The sequence below is a fragment of the Salarias fasciatus genome, chromosome 23 (genome assembly GCF_902148845.1).
Source record: "Salarias fasciatus chromosome 23, fSalaFa1.1, whole genome shotgun sequence".
NCBI lineage: Eukaryota > Metazoa > Chordata > Actinopteri > Blenniiformes > Blenniidae > Salarias > Salarias fasciatus.
Genome location: NC_043766.1, coordinates 37305177 through 37323264, shown reverse-complemented (window position 1 = coordinate 37323264; position 18088 = coordinate 37305177). Strand labels below are relative to the sequence as shown.

General features: G+C 42.1%; 2 protein-coding genes across 2 annotated transcripts in view; both read right to left on the bottom strand.

Annotated features, from left to right (window-relative positions):
- Window positions 1-18088, bottom strand: part of LOC115382176 (NACHT, LRR and PYD domains-containing protein 3-like) — a 1518151-nt gene that overhangs the window by 44338 nt on the left and 1455725 nt on the right. The gene's annotated exons all lie outside the window — the stretch shown is intronic.
- LOC115382197 (NLR family CARD domain-containing protein 3-like) overlaps window positions 1-18088 on the bottom strand; it is a gene marked incomplete at its 3' end in the record, with an annotated part of 1183065 nt that overhangs the window by 182767 nt on the left and 982210 nt on the right.

The following is an 18088-nucleotide window of genomic DNA, read 5'->3' as shown; positions in this document are numbered from 1 at the left end:
TAAAACTAATTTCGACAGACTAAATATTAACTAAAGCAAAACAACAACAAAAACAAAAAAAACTAAAACGTGTCTTTAACTAAATCAAGTCTTTGGTGAGTGACTAAAAGACTAAAATGAAATGAAAAATTTATGTCAAAATTATCACAGTCTGTAGTTCCATCCCCCAGACCCTAGACACCTATATAGAATTGTGTGATTAGTTTTGCTTTATTGTTAATAAATATAATTTTTGGAATAATTTGTGTCGTTAATGCTTCACAGTTATGAATGGAACGTCAATCTTTTCTGTCCAAGAACTCCAGAATCCTTCAGGTTTTACTGTTAAAATTTGGTAATTGTTAATAATATAATTATTCATCCAAATTCTACATTAATAGTTTAACCACCTTTATGAGACTGATTACAATGGCTATCTTTTCCTACTAAATGTAGGTGGTGCCCTGAGGTTATCTGATGAAAATCAGATCCCAAATTCTTTATTAATCTTCGATAATCATTAATTATTACTGATAGCCAAATTCATTAATTTGAAATCACAACATTATTGGTGCGGCCCAAGTGAGCCAGAACCTTAATGCTGTGAACCCCAACAAGGGTTTGAATCAGGAGTGGACATAAATAAACTTGACCTTCATTTATTGAAACTAAAAACAGAGAAAGTACTAATCAAGACTGTTCCGGATCTTTTAATAACATGAATAACGCTCCCCGTCATGTTCTCTGTTTCTAATTCGGGTAGAGACAATAAGGAGAAAAGAACAAAGGGATCAGAATGCATCTTGTGTAACCTTCGTCTCAGCCTGTAATTAAGTTTAATAACAGGCTTAAAAAATATGTTTTGTTCTTCCACTCCCTTCAAGAAACTAATGAATGGATTCAGCTTCAACTGTCTGTGTTGTACGTTCTCCATCCAGAGCTCCAAATAAACAAACAAATGACTGAGAAATATATAAATAGAGAAATAAAGGAACAGGACTTCAGAACAAATGATAAATATTGACAATATAGTAAATATTAACAATAAAGTGGTAAATATTGGGACGAAAGAAGTAATTGTTGAGAATAATGTGACCAATGTTGAGAATAAAGTGGTAAACATTGAGAAAAAAGTGGTAAATGTTGAGAATACTAAGGTAAATATTGACAATGAAGTTGTAAATATTGAGAATAAAGTAGTAAAAGTTGAGAATAAAGTAGTAAATGTTAAGAATAAAGTGTTCAACATTGAAAATACAGTAAATATTGAGAATAAAGTAGCAAGTGTTGAGAATGATGTGGTAAATATTGACAATGAAGTTGCAAATATTAAGAATAAAGTGGTAAATCCTGAGAAGAAAGTGGTAAAAGTCAGTTTTAAATAGCTTTAAACAGAAACAATAGATTGAACTCATTAAATAGTTTGTGTCACGTGAGTTTCCCACTTCAGATCAAAATTGACTGAATAATTCAAACATTCTGGATTCCCAAGGTGAAAAGAGACGAGCTCCTCTTTGTTCCAGTGTTTATTTGAACAGGTTTAACTTTATTTGAACAGATGTACATCGACACTTTCAATGAACTCATTCTGCATGTCTGAGCCTCTTTCTCTGTTCTGATTTAATCTAATCCCTGGACGAGGATCTGTAATTATATAGTGACGAGTCAAAGACCTGAGTAAGAGGTGTGTAGCCCACAACATAAACTGGATCATGAAATCAATCAGCAATAAATGGATATAAAAACTTGTTGAAGGGTTTTAAGAGACAAGAAATTCAGTTTTTAAAAGACTAAACACAACGCAGTTATCATGAAATGTTTGTCCGCCAGAGGGTGTGTTCTCCTGTCACAGAGAAATTCATCACTTCACCGTGAGACACAATGGTGGATGAAGGAGGAATGGTGCAGGAGAGAGGCATGGTGGAGGAAAGAGGGATGATGGAGGGAAGAGGGATAGTGGAGAAAGGAGGGATGGTGGAGAAAGGAAGGGTGGTGGAGAAAGAGTGCAGCTGACAGATCAATTCAAAGTAAAATAATAAAAAAAAGCACAGCTCAGTAGTGAACATAAGTAATTGAAAAGCTCAGTAGTTGAAAATAAAGTGGTAAAATATGACAATAAGATCATACATTTTGAGAATAATATAGTAAATATTGGGAACAAAATGATCAATCTTGAGAATAATGTGGTGAATACTATATGAATCTGTATATGAATACTGAAAATAAATGACAAATATTGAGAAAAAGTGGTAAATCTTGAGAATAAAGTAGTAAAATATGACAATAAGGTCATAAATATTAAGAATAAGGTTGTAAACATTGGGAATAAAGTAGTAAATATTGGCAATAAAGTGGTAAATATTCAGAATAAAGTGTTAGGAGCATAGAACATCAAGGAATGACCATGAACTCGACGAGGAATGACATTACAACCCTGAATTAGACCTTCCTGATGAAATCTGAATTCGGAATTCCAGCTGGAGTGAGAAATGACCATTTCCAGATGTTATGTTGGACGTTTCTGATCTCTATACCGACCAACAATATGTTCTTTTATGGGACTAATGGTAAATGATCAGCTGGGCGGGTCCAGCATCTCAATGCGTTCAATCCAGTTGTTGTGGTATGCATCAAGAAAGTGACTCCCCTTTGTTTAGCGTGTTTACCTGAAGGAAAGGTCAATTGAAAAGAAGGGTGGTGCAGTGACTCCACCTGTGAGGAATACCAGGACGGGAGTGCCAAAAACAACAGTGACACACCTGATCATTAGGCCCATGCATTTTCTTTTATGAGGACGTATAATGCCGGGATAAAACCTTTGTTGGACTGCGGAGCATCGCAGTCGGAGGAAAGGTGGCGTGAGGTGATAATCGGCACCATGAAGCCCATTCTGGTTCTGACGCTCCTCTGGACATTCTCCGCCCACGGTGAGTTCACCTTGACCGCCGATATTGTCACTGATGGACTGATTGACAATGCGGGGAAGAGATCCCTCTGATTTCACCTCAATAAGTTATCGTATATCGATAATGAGGTAATGAATAGCTCCACAGTCATTGATCCTCTATCCAGACTGATCTCAGTAGATGATGTTAAATCCTACTTTATATATATATGTGTGTGTGTGTGTGTGTCATATAGTACTGTGAATTTCTCCACTATATCTATATCTATATATATATATATATATATATATATATATATATATATATATATATATATATATATATGAAACTACATTGAGGGATGTTATTCCAGTGTAATTTATTTTTCAGTTTTTTTTTCTTCTTCTTTCCTGATCTTATTTTTCTTGCCTATAATTATTTTTATTATACCTTATGATAATTTATATGGAGTGTTGTTATTCTTTTTAATCACATTGTCATTGTTAAAATTATTTCTAATTTCCTTTTGAATACTATTCATCCAGTTTCTTCAAACATTTGTGCCTTAATATATCAAGAGATCCTGAGTTCTAATAGGATTTGGTTTTCTGATCAGGCAGTATTGATCACAGCCTGGTGTGGTCTGGTGCTATGTGCTTTGTGAGTGACTAAGGGACCCCCCCCCCCAGTCCACCCCCCCCCCCCCCCAACCCCCCACAGAGAGAGAGAGAGAGAGAGAAAGAGAGAGAGAGAGAGAGAGAGAGAGAGACAGAGAGAGAGACAGAGAGAGAGACAGAGAGAGAAGGAAACAGAACCACACCTTCTTTTTTTTTTCCTTTTTAATTGCAAACACACCACACCTCCTTCTGAGAAAGACATAATAAAGACAGAGAGAGAGAGAATAATGGGGGAGAAAGAACCACACCTCCCTCTGTCTTTTGCATAACTTTAATACTTCAGCTCCCTCTACACAAGTCTGACTGATGGTTACGTTACATGTTCCGAGGGTCCTACTATGTGAAGCGGCTGTAGAACAAACCCCGAGGGGGTTCCATTGAAACGTTTTCCATCACACCACGAGAGGAGAACGTTCAGAGAGAACTGTGGGAGCTGTCAGGTTCAAAACCTGATAGAAAACAGACAACAGACATTACGAAAAGACACAAGACTCGATCGAGATTTTTACTTCGGATGGAAGGAGAGCCCGAACGAAGGATGTATCCTCCAGCCTGATCTCTGACTCTATCTGCCGACGATTCTCCTTTTATTGCGAAGGCGTCACATACACACACACAGAGCAAAGTTTAGATAACAGTGAACTTCTATCCTATACACCATGCAGCTGACAAAGCCAAAGTAGTTACTCTATGTTAAACGTGTTCCTTCACCTGTGGACTTTCATACATCACATACAATACTGTGCAAAGTGAGACACATTTTCAACGATAAGGAATATAGTACAAACCACACTTTTCTAACAGAACACGAAAAGACAACCTGATCCCTGTTTCTGTCTCAAACAGCTGAAGCTCTGGACTGTCTGAGCTGCTCAGATGACTCCTGTTCATCTCCAGTCTCAGTGCCCTGCTCCGCCGAGACCATGTGTATAACAGCCACCATTATAGGTAGACTTTTCTTCATCTGTAAAATTCCTCAGTGAAACACATGGACTCAAACTTTCTGTCAGCTTTTCATCAACTGTCACTGACTCTTTTTTCACTCTGTAGATGCTGAACTTGGACAAGCTGACACCGAGAGATTCTTCAGAGGCTGCGCAACATCCTCTGTGTGTCCAACCATAGGAGAGCGGACATTTTCATTGGATTCAGGCTCGGCCAGTGTTCTGGCTTCTGCCAAATGTTGTGATACAGATGACTGTAATGTGGAGAATCTTCCTGGTGAGCACAAACAAACTGTCATACTGAATTGCAATTCTGAAGTGTCCCGTGACCTTTAATTAAAACTTCTTGTCCTTTAATGTTTCAGCTCCAGAAGCACAGACAGAAAATGGTGGAACGTGTTTCATCTGTCTTCCTGGTCAAAGTGAATGTCGGTCAACATCATTCTGTGAAGGAGTGGAGGATCAATGCTTTGAAGGGGAGGGTGAGTGTTCAGGATTTCTATTTATATAACTTATTTCAATTGATTGTGGAATCGGACCACATTCAGAACAAAGATCCTCAGCATTCTCACCTCCTGACTTCATGTCCTCCATGTGGTGAGCAATTGATACACCAGATGGTGATCAGTTGAACAGATTGACAAACACACACTGATCACTAGAAACACTCCGTGACAAGGTAGTGATCAGTTGATCTCTCTGATGATTGGACAGCGGTGTGTTTTTCTGTTTTATGACCAGAAAGCAGTCAGTCGATCCACTGGATGATAACACGGTGATCAGTTTAACCACCTTATGACCAGAGGGTGATCAGTTAATTCAACTCACCATTCTTAAAAGCCATGTTTATTTCAGGAGATGTTGTTATCCCACTACTTCTCTTTCCTTTGTGACACATTTCAAGCCTTCTGTTTCTTCTTCTTCCACAGAATCAAGTGGTTCCGGGAGTAATCCAGCTTTTGGTTGCATATCTCAAACTGTGTGTGACGCTGCTCCAGACCTGGGGGATTTCACACTGCTGGACAATATTGGACCCTTCACCAGCGGACCAATCTGTTGTCAAGGAGACAACTGTAATGATGGCACCATATCCACGAGAACAACGACAGCTGCTCCAACTACACCTCCTGCACCAACAACAACTCCTCAACCAACCACAACCCCTGCCCCAACAACAACTCCTCAACCAACCACAACTGAAACTACATTATCAACAACAACCCCTGCTCCTCTCCAGTGTCTGAGCTGCTCAGATGACTCCTGTTCATCGCCAGTCTCAGTGCCCTGCTCCGCCGAGACCATGTGTATAACAGCCACCATTAGAGGTAGACTTTTCTTCATCTCTAAAATTCCTCAGTGAAACACATGGACTCAAATTTTCTGTCAGCTTTTCATCAACTGTCACTGACTCTTTTTTCACTCTGTAGATGCTGAACTTGGACAAGCTGACACCGAGAGATTCTTCAGAGGCTGTGCAACGTCCTCCGTGTGTCCAACCATAGGAGAGCGGACATTTTCAGTGGATTCAGGCTCGGCCAGTGTTCTGGCATCTGCCAGATGTTGTGATACAGATGACTGTAATGTGGAGAATCTTCCTGGTGAGCACAAACTGTCATACTGAATTGCAATTCTGAAGTGTCCTGTGGCCTTTAATGAAAACTTCTTGTCCTTTAATGTTTCAGCTCCAGATGAACAGACAGACAATGGTGGAACATGTTTCATATGTCTTCCTGGTCAAAGTGAATGTCGGTCAACATCATTCTGTGAAGGAGTGGAGGATCAATGCTTTGAAGGAGATGGTGAGTCTTCAGGGCATCTATTTATATCACCCTATTTCAATTGAATGTGGAATCGGGCCACTTCCAGAACTGACATCTCCAACACGCTCCACTCTGACTTCAGTTCCTCCATGTGATGAGCAATTGCTTCACCAGATAGTGATCAGTTGATCGACCTGTTAACTAAACGGTGAGCAGGTGATCAATCTAATGACCAGCCGGTAATCACTTGATTCAAAATATCTTGATCATTTTAATCTACAGATAATCCGCTGATCCTTTTAATGGTGATCATACACAGATCTTCATCAGTTGATCACTTGAGATCTTTATCTGTTAACCCATCTAATGACCAGCCATTTATCAGTGTATCTACCAAAAGACCCGACGCTCATCACTTGAACAGACTGATGAACACACGGTGATTGATTTAACCACTCCATTACTGCCAGGTAATCAGTTGATCCATCCGGTAAGCAGATGGTTATCTGTTGATCCACCTTTTGTAAGTATGTTTTCAGTCCATTCCCCTGAAGACCAGAGAATGAGTAGTTTATCCACTTTACGACCAGACGGTGATCACAGTTGATCATTCTGGTGACCAGATAGTGATCAGTTGTAGAGATTGATGAACAGAAGCTGGTCAGCTCATCCAACTTATGACCACAAGGTGGTCAGTTCATCCATCTTATGACCAGAGGATGATCAGCTGATCGACCTGACGACAAGACATCAATCAATATATATACTTTATGACCAGCCGGTGATCAGTTGATCAACCTGGTGACCTGATAGCGATCGTTTGAAGAGATGAATAACCAGACGGTCATCAGTTCATTCAATTGACGAACAGATGGTGATCATCTGATCCACCCGATGACCAGAAGGTGATCAGTTGATTGACGTGACGACCAGACATCAATCGGTATATCTATTTTAAGACCAGACAGTGAGGAATTGATCAACCTGATGATTGGATGGTGAGCAGTTGAAGAGATTGATGAACAGAAAGTGATCAGTTGGTACACCTTATGACCAGAAAATTATCAACTGATCCAGCTGATGACAAGATGGTGATAAGTTGATCCACCTGGATGCCAGACAGTCACCATTTGGCCCATCCAGTGGCCAGGTGGTGATCAGTTGATCAATGGAATGATCAAACGGTGATCAGTTGTTTCAACTCATCATTCCTAAAAACTAAATTTATTTCATGAGATGTTATTATCCGACAACTTCGGTTCCCTTTGTGACACATTCCAAGCCTTCTGTTTCTTCTTCTTCCACAGCATCAAGTGGTTCTGGAAGTAATCCAGCTTTTGGTTGCATATCTCAAACTGTGTGTGACGCTGCTCCAGACTTGGGGGATTTCACACTGCTGGACAATATTGGACCCTTCACCAGCGGACCAATCTGTTGTCAAGGAGACAACTGTAATGATGGCACCATATCCACGAGAACAACTACAGCTGCTTCAACTACACCTCCTGCACCAACAACAACTCCTCAACCAACCACAACTCCTGCCCCAACAACAACTCCTCAACCAACCACAACTGAAACTCCATTATCAACAACAACCCCTACTCCTCTCCAGTGTCTGAGCTGCTCAGATGACTCCTGTTCATCACCAGTCTCAGTGCCCTGCTCCGCCGAGACCATGTGTATAACAGCCACCATTAGAGGTAGACTTTTCTTCATCTCTAAAATTCCTCAGTGAAACACATGGACTCAAACTTTCTGTCAGCTTTTCATCAACTGTCACTGACTCTTTTTTCACTCTGTAGATGCTGGAGTTGGACAACCTGGAATCCAGAGGTTCTTTAGAGGCTGCGCAACGTCCTCCGTGTGTCCAACCATAGGAGAGCGGACATTTTCAATGGATTCAGGCTCAGCCAGTGTTCTGGCATCTGCCAGATGTTGTGATACAGATGACTGTAATGTGGAGAATCTTCCTGGTGAGCACAAACAAACTGTCGTACTGAATTGCAATTCTGAAGTGTCCTGTGACCTTTAATGAAAACTTCTTGTCCTTTAATGTTTCAGCTCCAGATGAACAGACAGACAATGGTGGAACATGTTTCATATGTCTTCCTGGTCAAAGTGAATGTCAGTCAACATCATTCTGTGAAGGAGTGGAGGATCAATGCTTTGAAGGGGATGGTGAGTCTTCAGGGCATCTATTTATATCACCCTATTTCAATTGAATGTGGAATCGGGCCACTTCCCAAACTGCACATCTCCAACACGCTCCACTCTGACTTCAGTTCCTCCATGTGATGAGCAATTGCTTCACCAGATAGTGATCAGTTGATCGACCTGTTAACTAAACGGTGAGCAGGTAATCAATCTAATGACCAGCTGGTAATCACTTGATTCAAAATATCTTGATCATTTTAATCTACAGATAATCAGCTGATCCTTTTAATGGTGATCAGACACAGATCTTCATCAGTTGATCACTTGAGATCTTTATCTGTTAAAGCCCGAGCGCCCCCCAATTGGGGGCCCGGCAGCAAACATTTCAGAGATTGTCTAATAATGTGCACTATTTCTGACAGAATGTCATGATGCTTACCCTCAAATTAATCAGCAGAACCTGGGCTCACCGAATATATCAGCCATTATTACACACTCCAAACACAGCTCAAACACGAACTAAATGAATTATGAACCATATTCGTGACCGTGTCAACCCACTCGCCGAAATATTGATTGTAGCGCTGTGAAAAATGATGCAATTCACACAAACAGCCTCTCAGACGAGAGCTGAGACTCCGCTGATTACAACCATGCCACTCAAAGCCTCTAAAACCACAGAATCCGCCAGAAAATGCCACTCAAACAGCCAACAGCAAGATCGCGTTTTCAAACTGCAGTAAAAAAATCGTCTCTTACCTGGACTTTTGTCCATATAGAGTCCGAATTATGCGTTTATTGTCCATCGGGATCGTGTAGCTTAGCCAGCTAGCCCCCTCTGACATCAATCCGGGCGTAAAACTGACCCCCAGTTAGCCTCAAGGAGCTCTGTGATTGGTCAGCGCCATACATGTTTGTGTGCGCCATGACGGTGTTTTGCTTGTTCTGATTGGCTAACAGAGCTGTCAATCACATGTCGGTGACCCCCGCTGTATTCTATTGGCTCAGACGAATCTAACGACGTACGGGGTGTCTGTATTCATGAAGCTGCTGCGGAGCTGGGAGCCTGTATACAGAGGAGGCTTTACGCACGGAGCGTCCAGCTGAGCGTAAACACACGCTCTGTGTGAATTTCCACTGCAGTCACGCCAGAGACTGCTCTGTTTGGATGTATTGAACCTCAGCAGTGATATAAAAGTGAAAAATATAATTTGGAACATTAGAAAATTCAGATTTCACAAATGGCACCAGAGTGTGCCAAAGTGTGCCATCGCCTGACCTGTCTGTACTAAAACCTGTCAAATTTTGTTCTGCTTCACTTTCACAGAGTCAACCTTTGCAGAGAGAGTGTTCACATATTTGTCTATGATCTCATGGAGGTTTAGAGCTGCAACTGGACTTTTCCAAAGAGATGATCACATTGAAAGTGCTTTTTTTTTTAGGCGAGACTGAAAATTTTTCATTTTTGCTGTGTTCCATCTTCAGTCACACTTAACCAGTAACATATATACTGATATTTACACATCTGGACAAGTCTTACAAGTGTTCACTTTATAAGGAGACAGTAACCACTCAAATAGGCCGAGTTATTGCAGTGCTATACTCTTTTTATTTTGGTATGTCATTTTCGAGAAGAGGCTCTGAAAAATAGCCTTAGGGCTTAAAGGGTTAAGCCATCAAATGACCAGCCGTTTATCAGTTGATCTAGCAAATGACCAGACGGTGATGACTTGAACAGGCCGATGAACACACGGTGATGGATTGAACCACTCCATGACTAGCGGCTGATCAGTTGATCCATCCGGTGAGCAGATGGTTATCCGTTGATCCATGTGTCGATAGTAAGTTTTCAGTCCATCCCCGTGAAGATTAGAGAAGGAGCAGTTTATCCACTTTACAACCAGCGGTGATCAGTTGATCATTGTGGTAACCAGATAGTGATCAGCTAAAGAGATTGATGAACATAAGCTGGCCAGTTCATCCACCTTATGACCACAAGGTGATCAGTTGATCTACCTTATGACCAGAGGATGATCAGTTGATCGACTTGACGACAAGACATCAATCAGCATATCTACTTTATGACCAGACGGTGACCAGTTGATTCAACTGATGACCAGATTGTGATAAGGTGACAATGGAATGATCAAACGGTGAACAGTTGTTTCAACTCACCATTCCTAAAAACTACATTTATTTCATGAGATGTTATTGTCCGACAACTTCGGTTCCCTTTGTGACACATTCCAAGCCTTCTGTTTCTTCTTCTTCCACAGAATCAAGTGGTTCTGGGAGTAATCCATCTTTTGGTTGCATATCTCAAACTGTGTGTGACGCTGCTCCAGATCTGGGGGATTTCACACTGCTGGAAAATATTGGACCCTTCACCAGCGGACCAATCTGTTGTCAAGGAGACAACTGTAATGATGGCACCATATCCACGAGAACAACGGCAGCTGCTCCAACTACAACTCCTCAACCAACCACAACTCCTGCACCAACAACAACTCCTCAACCAACCACAACTCCTGCCCCAACAACAACTCCTCAGCCAACCCCAACTGAAACTCCATTATCAACAACAACCCCTACTCCTCTCCAGTGTCTGAGCTGCTCAGATGACTCCTGTTCATCACCAGTCTCAGTGCCCTGCTCCGCCGAGACCATGTGTATAACAGCCACCATTACAGGTAGACTTTTCTTCATCTCTAAAATTCCTCAGTGAAACACATGGACTCAAACTTTCTGTCAGCTTTTCATCAACTGTCACTGACTCTTTTTTCACTCTGTAGATGCTGGAGTTGGACAAGCTGGAATCCAGAGATTCTTCAGAGGCTGCGCAACGTCCTCCGTGTGTCCAACCATAGGAGAGCGGACATTTTCAATGGATTCAGGCTCAGCCAGTGTTCTGGCATCTGCCAGATGTTGTGATACAGATGACTGTAATGTGGAGAATCTTCCTGGTGAGCACAAACAAACTGTCTTACTGAATTGCAATTCTGAAGTGTCCTGTGACCTTTAATGAAAACTTCTTGTCCTTTAATGTTTCAGCTCCAGATGAACAGACAGACAATGGTGGAACATGTTTCATATGTCTTCCTGGTCAAAGTGAATGTCAGTCAACATCATTCTGTGAAGGAGTGGAGGATCAATGCTTTGAAGGAGATGGTGAGTCTTCAGGGCATCTATTTATATCACCCTATTTCAATTGAATGTGGAATCGGGCCACTTCCCAAACTGCACATCTCCAACACGCTCCACTCTGACTTCAGTTCCTCCATGTGATGAGCAATTGCTTCACCAGATAGTGATCAGTTGATCGACCTGTTAACTAAACGGTGAGCAGGTAATCAATCTAATGAACAGCTGGTAATCACTTGATTCAAAATATCTTGATCATTTTAATCTACAGATAATCAGCTGATCCTTTTAATGGTGATCAGACACAGATCTCCATCAGTTGATCACTTGAGATCTTTATCTGTTAAGCCATCAAATGACCAGCCATTTATCAGTTGATCTAGCAAATGACCAGACGGTGATGACTTGAACAGGCCGATGAACACACGGTGATGGATTGAACCACTCCATGACTAGCGGCTGATCAGTTGATCCATCCGGTGAGCAGATGGTTATCCGTTGATCCATGTGTTGATAGTAAGTTTTCAGTCCATCCCCGTGAAGATTAGAGAAGGAGCAGTTTATCCACTTTACAACCAGCGGTGATCAGTTGATCATTGTGGTAACCACATAGTGATCAGCTAAAGAGATTGATGAACATAAGCTGGCCAGTTCATCCACCTTATGACCACAAGGTGATCAGTTGATCTACATTATGACCAGAGGATGATCAGTTGATCGACTTGACGACAACACATCAATCAGCATATCTACTTTATGACCAGACGGTGACCAGTTGATTCAACTCATGACCAGTTGGTGATAAGGTGACAATGGAATGATCAAACGGTGAACAGTTGTTTCAACTCACCATTCCTAAAAACTACATTTATTTCATGAGATGTTATTGTCCGACAACTTCTGTTCCCTTTGTGACACATTCCAAGCCTTCTGTTTCTTCTTCTTCCACAGAATCAAGTGGTTCTGGGAGTAATCCATCTTTTGGTTGCATATCACAAACTGTGTGTGACGCTGCTCCAGATCTGGGGGATTTCACACTGCTGGAAAATATTGGACCCTTCACCAGCGGACCAATCTGTTGTCAAGGAGACAACTGTAATGATGGCACCATATCCACGAGAACAACGGCAGCTGCTCCAACTACAACTCCTCAACCAACCACAACTCCTGCACCAACAACAACTCCTCAACCAACCACAACTCCTGCCCCAACAACAACTCCTCAGCCAACCCCAACTGAAACTCCATTATCAACAACAACCCCTGCTCCTCTCCAGTGTCTGAGCTGCTCAGATGACTCCTGTTCATCGCCAGTCTCAGTGCCCTGCTCCGCCGAGACCATGTGTATAACAGCCACCATTATAGGTAGACTTTTCTTCATCTCTAAAATTCCTCAGTGAAACACATGGACTCAGACTTTCTGTCAGCTTTTCATCAACTGTCACTGACTCTTTTTTCACTCTGTAGATGCTGGAGTTGGACAAGCTGGAATCCAGAGATTCTTCAGAGGCTGCGCAACGTCCTCCGTGTGTCCAACCACAGGAGAGCGGACATTTTCAATGGATTCAGGCTCAGCCAGTGTTCTGGCATCTGCCAGATGTTGTGATACAGATGACTGTAATGTGGAGAATCTTCCTGGTGAGCACAAACAAACTTTCTTACTGAATTGCAATTCTGAAGTGTCCTGTGACCTTTAATGAAAACTTCTTGTCCTTTAATGTTTCAGCTCCAGATGAACAGACAGACAATGGTGGAACATGTTTCATATGTCTTCCTGGTCAAAGTGAATGTCAGTCAACATCATTCTGTGAAGGAGTGGAGGATCAATGCTTTGAAGGAGATGGTGAGTCTTCAGGGCATCTATTTATATCACCCTATTTCAACTGAATGTGGAATCGGGCCACTTCCAGAACTGCACATCTCCAACACGCTCCACTCTGACTTCAGTTCCTCCATGTGATGAGCAATTGCTTCACCAGATAGTGATCAGTTGATCGACCTGTTAACTAAACGGTGAGCAGGTAATCAATCTAATGAACAGCTGGTAATCACTTGATTCAAAATATCTTGATCATTTTAATCTACAGATAATCAGCTGATCCTTTTAATAGTGATCAGACACAGATCTTCATCAGTTGATCACTTGAGATCTTTATCTGTTAAGCCATCAAATGATCAGCCATTTATCAGTTGATCTAGCAAATGACCAGACGGTGATGACTTGAACAGGCCGATGAACACATGGTGATGGATTGAACCACTCCATGACTAGCGGCTGATCAGTTGATCCATCCGGTGAGCAGATGGTTATCCGTTGATCCATGTGTTGATAGTAAGTTTTCAGTCCATTCCCGTGAAGATTAGAGACGGAGCAGTTTATCCACTTTACAACCAGCGGTGATCAGTTGGTCATTGTGGTAACCAGATAGTGATCAGCTAAAGAGATTGATGAACATAAGCTGGCCAGTTCATCCACCTTATGACCACAAGGTGATCAGTTGATCTACATTATGACCAGAGGATGATCAGTTGATCGACTTGACGACAACACATCAATCAGCATATCTACTTTATGACCAGATGGTGACCAGTTGATTCAACTGATGACCAGTTGGTGATAAGGTGACAATGGAATGATCAAACGGTGAACAGTTGTTTCAACTCACCATTCCTAAAAACTACATTTATTTCATGAGATGTTATTGTCCGACAACTTCGGTTCCCTTTGTGACACATTCCAAGCCTTCTGTTTCTTCTTCTTCCACAGAATCAAGTGGTTCTGGGAGTAATCCATCTTTTGGTTGCATATCTCAAACTGTGTGTGACGCTGCTCCAGATCTGGGGGATTTCACACTGCTGGAAAATATTGGACCCTTCACCAGCGGACCAATCTGTTGTCAAGGAGACAACTGTAATGATGGCACCATATCCACGAGAACAACGGCAGCTGCTCCAACTACAACTCCTCAACCAACCACAACTCCTGCACCAACAACAACTCCTCAACCAACCACAACTCCTGCCCCAACAACAACTCCTCAGCCAACCCCAACTGAAACGCCATTATCAACAACAACCCCTGCTCCTCTCCAGTGTCTGAGCTGCTCAGATGACTCCTGTTCATCGCCAGTCTCAGTGCCCTGCTCCGCCGAGACCATGTGTATAACAGCCACCATTATAGGTAGACTTTTCTTCATCTCTAAAATTCCTCAGTGAAACACATGGACTCAAACTTTCTGTCAGCTTTTCATCAACTGTCACTGACTCTTTTTTCACTCTGTAGATGCTGGAGTTGGACAAGCTGGAATCCAGAGATTCTTCAGAGGCTGCGCAACGTCCTCCGTGTGTCCAACCACAGGAGAGCGGACATTTTCAATGGATTCAGGCTCAGCCAGTGTTCTGGCATCTGCCAGATGTTGTGATACAGATGACTGTAATGTGGAGAATCTTCCTGGTGAGCACAAACAAACTGTCGTGCTGAATTGCAATTCTGAAGTGTCCTGTGACCTTTAATGAAAACTTCTTGTCCTTTAATGTTTCAGCTCCAGATGAACAGACAGACAATGGTGGAACATGTTTCATATGTCTTCCTGGTCAAAGTGAATGTCAGTCAACATCATTCTGTGAAGGAGTGGAGGATCAATGCTTTGAAGGAGATGGTGAGTCTTCAGGGCATCTATTAATATCACCCTATTTCAATTGAATGTGGAATCGGGCCACTTCCCAAACTGCACATCTCCAACACGCTCCACTCTGACTTCAGTTCCTCCATGTGATGAGCAATTGCTTCACCAGATAGTGATCAGTTGATCGACCTGTTAACTAAACGGTGAGCAGGTAATCAATCTAATGAACAGCTGGTAATCACTTGATTCAAAATATCTTGATCATTTTAATCTACAGATAATCAGCTGATCCTTTTAATGGTGATCAGACACAGATCTCCATCAGTTGATCACTTGAGATCTTTATCTGTTAAGCCATCAAATGACCAGCCATTTATCAGTTGATCTAGCAAATGACCAGACGGTGATGACTTGAACAGGCCGATGAACACACGGTGATGGATTGAACCACTCCATGACTAGCGGCTGATCAGTTGATCCATCCGGTGAGCAGATGGTTATCCGTTGATCCATGTGTTGATAGTAAGTTTTCAGTCCATCCCCGTGAAGATTAGAGAAGGAGCAGTTTATCCACTTTACAACCAGCGGTGATCAGTTGATCATTGTGGTAACCACATAGTGATCAGCTAAAGAGATTGATGAACATAAGCTGGCCAGTTCATCCACCTTATGACCACAAGGTGATCAGTTGATCTACATTATGACCAGAGGATGATCAGTTGATCGACTTGACGACAACACATCAATCAGCATATCTACTTTATGACCAGATGGTGACCAGTTGATTCAACTGATGACCAGTTGGTGATAAGGTGACAATGGAATGATCAAACGGTGAACAGTTGTTTCAACTCACCATTCCTAAAAACTACATTTATTTCATGAGATGTTATTGTCCGACAACTTCTGTTCCCTTTGTGACACATTCCAAGCCTTCTGTTTCTTCTTCTTCCACAGAATCAAGTGGTTCTGGGAGTAATCCATCTTTTGGTTGCATATCACAAACTGTGTGTGACGCTGCTCCAGATCTGGGGGATTTCACACTGCTGGAAAATATTGGACCCTTCACCAGCGGACCAATCTGTTGTCAAGGAGACAACTGTAATGATGGCACCATATCCACGAGAACAACGGCAGCTGCTCCAACTACAACTCCTCAACCAACCACAACTCCTGCACCAACAACAACTCCTCAACCAACCACAACTCCTGCACCAACAACAACTCCTCAGCCAACCCCAACTGAAACTCCATTATCAACAACAACCCCTGCTCCTCTCCAGTGTCTGAGCTGCTCAGATGACTCCTGTTCATCGCCAGTCTCAGTGCCCTGCTCCGCCGAGACCATGTGTATAACAGCCACCATTATAGGTAGACTTTTCTTCATCTCTAAAATTCCTCAGTGAAACACATGGACTCAGACTTTCTGTCAGCTTTTCATCAACTGTCACTGACTCTTTTTTCACTCTGTAGATGCTGGAGTTGGACAAGCTGGAATCCAGAGATTCTTCAGAGGCTGTGCAACGTCCTCCGTGTGTCCAACCACAGGAGAGCGGACATTTTCAATGGATTCAGGCTCAGCCAGTGTTCTGGCATCTGCCAGATGTTGTGATACAGATGACTGTAATGTGGAGAATCTTCCTGGTGAGCACAAACAAACTTTCTTACTGAATTGCAATTCTGAAGTGTCCTGTGACCTTTAATGAAAACTTCTTGTCCTTTAATGTTTCAGCTCCAGATGAACAGACAGACAATGGTGGAACATGTTTCATATGTCTTCCTGGTCAAAGTGAATGTCAGTCAACATCATTCTGTGAAGGAGTGGAGGATCAATGCTTTGAAGGAGATGGTGAGTCTTCAGGGCATCTATTTATATCACCCTATTTCAACTGAATGTGGAATCGGGCCACTTCCAGAACTGCACATCTCCAACACGCTCCACTCTGACTTCAGTTCCTCCATGTGATGAGCAATTGCTTCACCAGATAGTGATCAGTTGATCGACCTGTTAACTAAACGGTGAGCAGGTAATCAATCTAATGAACAGCTGGTAATCACTTGATTCAAAATATCTTGATCATTTTAATCTACAGATAATCAGCTGATCCTTTTAATAGTGATCAGACACAGATCTTCATCAGTTGATCACTTGAGATCTTTATCTGTTAAGCCATCAAATGACCAGCCATTTATCAGTTGATCTAGCAAATGACCAGACGGTGATGACTTGAACAGGCCGATGAACACATGGTGATGGATTGAACCACTCCATGACTAGCGGCTGATCAGTTGATCCATCCGGTGAGCAGATGGTTATCCGTTGATCCATGTGTTGATAGTAAGTTTTCAGTCCATTCCCGTGAAGATTAGAGACGGAGCAGTTTATCCACTTTACAACCAGCGGTGATCAGTTGGTCATTGTGGTAACCAGATAGTGATCAGCTAAAGAGATTGATGAACATAAGCTGGCCAGTTCATCCACCTTATGACCACAAGGTGATCAGTTGATCTACATTATGACCAGAGGATGATCAGTTGATCGACTTGACGACAACACATCAATCAGCATATCTACTTTATGACCAGATGGTGACCAGTTGATTCAACTGATGACCAGTTGGTGATAAGGTGACAATGGAATGATCAAACGGTGAACAGTTGTTTCAACTCACCATTCCTAAAAACTACATTTATTTCATGAGATGTTATTGTCCGACAACTTCGGTTCCCTTTGTGACACATTCCAAGCCTTCTGTTTCTTCTTCTTCCACAGAATCAAGTGGTTCTGGGAGTAATCCATCTTTTGGTTGCATATCTCAAACTGTGTGTGACGCTGCTCCAGATCTGGGGGATTTCACACTGCTGGAAAATATTGGACCCTTCACCAGCGGACCAATCTGTTGTCAAGGAGACAACTGT